The sequence below is a fragment of the Patella vulgata genome, chromosome 7 (assembly GCF_932274485.2).
Source record: "Patella vulgata chromosome 7, xgPatVulg1.2, whole genome shotgun sequence".
In the NCBI taxonomy this organism is placed as follows: domain Eukaryota; kingdom Metazoa; phylum Mollusca; class Gastropoda; family Patellidae; genus Patella; species Patella vulgata.
This window is the reverse complement of record NC_065885.2, coordinates 59,623,537-59,628,532: the sequence shown is the minus strand read 5'-3', so window position 1 is coordinate 59,628,532 and position 4,996 is coordinate 59,623,537.

The following is a 4,996-nucleotide window of genomic DNA, read 5'->3' as shown; positions in this document are numbered from 1 at the left end:
CTTCTGTTGATACAGTTTAAACTAGCTGTGTTTGTTTGTTGACAGAAACTTTGTTGATTGTCAACAAACCTCTTGTCAACAAATCACATTTATACATTACCATACAAAATGCAAAGTTACAGATTCCGTTTCATTTCTTCTCGATCGTCAGTTTGTATTTAAACACCGGGACGGTGAAATGTTATTTTGAATGTCCCAACACGTATATTTCTGTAATATAAAGAGAGAGGGAGAAATGGGGTTTAACGTCCACTCGACACAAACTAGGTCATTTCGGGACTAACATATGGTTCAATTTTATTTCAATAATTCGCTTGCGTGTAGGGGTCTTTATCAGTGGGAGGAAACCGGAGGACCGGGAGAAAACCGACGGGGTTGGACATGCGACCCTACTCCTTGTCACGTACAACCTGGGAATCGAAAACACGCCAGTTGACTCAATGACAGACTTTATGATACAGCGCGCACACGCTAACCATTCAGCCATCAACCCCCACCCACCCCATCCTAAGGACTATTGTCAGACACCCTATCCTGAACCACTACACGTACAAAGCTGGATAATTCCTGATCATACTCTACCGAGCCACTAGTCTTCCCCATTAAATGATCTAAACCGCTATGAGAGGTCTGGCGTATAGTTGTTCGGATGGGACCAAAAACCGTGTACACATTGGCGTGCACCGAAATTGTCACTTGCCGTAGCGTCGCTGTCCGGGTAAAATTACCCTCATAGCACACTATACGGCATATGCCCGCCTTCATTATCCCAGTCGGAGTAGAACAGTAGGACGTTAAACCCCATTTCATTTCTAAACCTCTTTGAGTTAGTTAAAATAATGTATTGAATTGGGGATGATATGTGACAAAATATATGTGACAAAATTAATTGCCCCCACCCCCACCCCACCACCCCACCACCCCATAAGATGTTTTATGGGTACTCGAATCCGTCGTCTACCTTTGATCAAAGTGAATTTAAATATCATAATCGTCGTTGTTGAGTATATAATGGTCGTTGTTGAGTATATAATGGTCGTTGTTGAGTATATAATGGTCGTTGTTGAGTATATAATGCGCTTTATAAATTCAACAAATTTGTTTTGAACGTTCGATTCTTCTTTTCTATCTTCACCAAAATAAACAAAATTTATCGGTGTAAATATTTCACACGGGGATCCAGAAGAATGCCGCTGTTTTGTGTACATCGTCACACTCTCCGAGTTTGATTTTGGCGAATTCTGTCGATTTGGCTAAAGATGTGTAACATGTGAAGAAAGAAGATGGCGTCGTTGTTGTGAAGTATGAAGTCAATGTAAAATACGTTTGATGTATCTAGAAAGTAGATATTTGTTTGTGGTATTTAAGCTAAACCCTTAGAATGTCTATTTTCTGTCTGGGAGATAAATGTGTAAACTCGAAGACTGGAGAGTTCAATTAAAGCCACAAATTTGACAGCTCTTTATTGAGAGCCGCGTTGGCTCGGCGAGTATACTGCACTGGATCAGAAACCAGACGGTCACGGGTTCATCCATGGTGTTCGCCCAGGAAGTTCCTTTAATGAGAGCCGCGCTGGCTCGGCGAGTATACTGCACTGGAGCCTAAACAGGAAGGTTTTGGCCAAAAAAGTTCCTTTATTGAGAGCCGCGCTGGCTCGGGGAGTATACTGCACTGGATCAGAAACCAGAAGGTTTTGGCCCAGAAAGTTCCTATATTGAGAGCCAGGGTGATCATTAAAGTATTGTGCTGACTTCCAAACCAGAAGGTCAAGGGTTCGTTCCTGGTGTTGGCCGAGACAGTTTCTCGGGTTCTTACAGGAGCCACGGTCGCTAGCTGGGCAAGACGTTGGCTCGCTAGACTGAAGGTCACGTGTTCGATCCATGCATTGGCCGAGAAAGTCCATCGGGATTTTCCGACGTGAATTCCCCTTTTCAGTGGTGCAGGGCGGAGGGCCTGACAAGGACAGCTGTCTAGTCGTTCGGATGGGACGAATATCACAGGCCCCGTGTATACATTGGCGTGCACGTAAAAGATCCCTTGGGAATTGGAATTCGATAGTGCCGCTGCCCGGTCAGAATTTCCCCGCATAGCACACTTTTTTTGCTCGTCTTCATTCGCCCAGTATAGGAGCAAAATAGTAGGACGTTAAAATCCATTTCATTTCATTTAGGACAAGGAAAAACGAAAACACGAGATCCTGTGTGTACCTTCACGTTAAGTGGAAATCGAAAAACCCTCGAAGTTGTACAGCTGACTCTAGTCCTTGTCACGTACAAGCAGGGATTTGAAACCACGTCACTTGACTCATTGACAGACCTGTCCAACCTCGTGGGTTTTCTCCGGGTCCCCCGTGTGCCTCCTAATAATTGAAATAAAATTGAACCATATGTTAATCCCGAAATGACCTAGTTTGGGTCGAATGGACGTTAAATCCCATTTCTCTCTTTTTCTACAGGTCATCGGAAATCCGGTTTAAAACCAAAAGCTATAAATACATTGACAAGAGTCGTACACGAGGTAAGGTATGCTTACTCTTTATTTGATATGTTTGTTCTTAATGTAAATTCCAATGCGTAATAAATCTAATATAACAAATGTCTACCCTGTTCGTTCTATAAAGTAATAAAGAAATGTATTTGTCTACACTCATGTTACTACACAGGATGATGTCAAGCGAGAAATTGACTACAAACTTGTGGTATAAATAGACTTATATTATAAAGTATGAATATATTGTTATATTGTTATATTTCAACATCAAAGACAGATCGTCGGTCATTGAGTAATCGTGTTTCAATACGACCTATTATAACGTATGAAAATACTAAAGTCTCTACTGTGTAGTTCGTGGAGACCCGAGAGATAAGTTGTTGAGGGCTGTATTAATATAGATTTAATTAATTAAAAAAGATGCCAGTCTGGCTGGTGTTGACAATATCTTATATAAAGAAATGAAATGGAGTTTAACGTCCTACTGTTCTGCTCCCAACCTGGGCTAATGAAGACGGGCATACGCCATACAGTGTGCTATGAGGGAAATTTTGCCCGGGCAGCGGCACTATCGCCTACTCTTATATCGAATTCCAACTGCCAAGGGATCTTTTACGTGCACGCCAATGTGTACACGTTACCTCGGTTTTTCGTCCCATCCGAACGACTAGACAGCTTTCCTTGTCAGCCCCCCGTCCTGCATCACTGACAAGGGAGAACCAGGCCGGAAAATCTGGATGAACTTTCTCGGCCAATGCAGGGATCGAACACCCGACCTCCAGGCTAGCGAGCTAGCGTCTTACCCACTTAGCCACGTGATCCCCCATATCTTATATATTTATCATCATGTCCCTGAAGCAACACAGGGAGTAGGGTCGCCTGTCAAACTGGCATGGTTTCGATTCCCTGGTTGTACGTGACAAGGAGTAGGGTCGCCTGTCTAACCTCGCGGGTTGCCTCCTACTGCAAAAGACCCCTACGCGCAAGCGAATTATTGAAATAAAATCGAACCATATGTTAGTCCCAAAATGACCTAGTTTGTGTCGAGTGGACGTCAACTTCCCCCTCTCTCTCTCTCTCTCTCACTCTCTCTCTCTCTCCCTCTCGCTCTCTCTCTCCCCACCCCCCTGAAGCAACGACTGCGAGTTTTACAATATCTAGCCGTTGCTAGATTAGTCTGAAATTACTAAACTTTTAGTTGCGTTATCCCCCTTTATCACAGACATGCGATACAAACACGTAACGGAATAGATTTGTAAACAGTGAAGGGAATTGAAGCATTTCGAACTTATATTCCTTTAGACATTATCAAACTTTTAGAAATTATCATACTTTTTATAGAAAGTATCATACGTTTACAATATTGTAACTTGCAAGGCATTTAAAGTCTCTATGCGACTTTAATATATAAATAGTATTTCCCCAGAAAAAAAAACTAGGAACTTTTTGTTTTTAAAAACAGAATATCTACAAACAGGAAATTTAAACTGAAACAGTCGTAAATTCGATTTTCTCCTGCGTGTTTTTTTATCCGTCTGAAAAAGTATATTCCATATTCCCCTGCGTGTTTCTTGAAAAAGAGTTTAAAAATGTTGTTAGTTTTATCAGCTGCTTTACTTTATAAACAATGGCACGTTTATGAGAACCGAAAGCAACCAGTTATTTAATGTTTTTGTTATTTTATTTACGTTCTTGTTAACCTTTCGATTACATGTAACTAACTCTAAGCGTCTGCACTTCATAATATTAGCAATTTTGACATTTTAAAGCTTATTGAAAGAAATCTATTTAAGTACCGGTACGCAGGTATAGAAAAAGTAATTATGAATTGGGTAAAACTCCATTAATCGCTTTTGGGATCCAGTGAAGTTTTACCGGAATGGTTATTATAACGTTTATTTATCCTCGCAAATCTATGGCGAGCCAAAGCAGTAGCCCGTCATGCATTATCACTTGTCTGCGATATCACCTTAAGTGGAAGCGGGCGTAAAGCCACAAAAGAAGAACTGGAAGAATAGCTCTCTAGACAGTGCCGGGGGTGTATCATTCGGCTTAACCTTTTCACTTGCAAACGCTACACCCCCCTGGCTTAAACACACCGGCGTTTTACAATTAGTTTAGATATAAAAAGCACTTGAACGGCATATTTGTCTGTGATATCACCGAAGGAGGGAGTGGGTGTAAAACTCCACGAACGAACGAACGGCTACCATTAAAATATATGAAATGGGTTTAACGTCATACTGTTCTGCACCGACTGGGATAATGAAGACTGGCATACGCTATGTAGTGTGCTACGATGGTAATTTTGTTTTACTTGTCTTCACAACACTATGATCTGGAACAGTTGTTATATAATGGGCGTTCTAGTTGATTTGAGGAATTGGCAAATGAAACACTCTGTTATCGCTTGTTCTTGGCGTGTGGGTAAACCGCTAGAAACGTCAACGCTGATTGATTAATCAATGTCCGACGTCATAAGGTCAAAAACCTCTCTCATTACCCC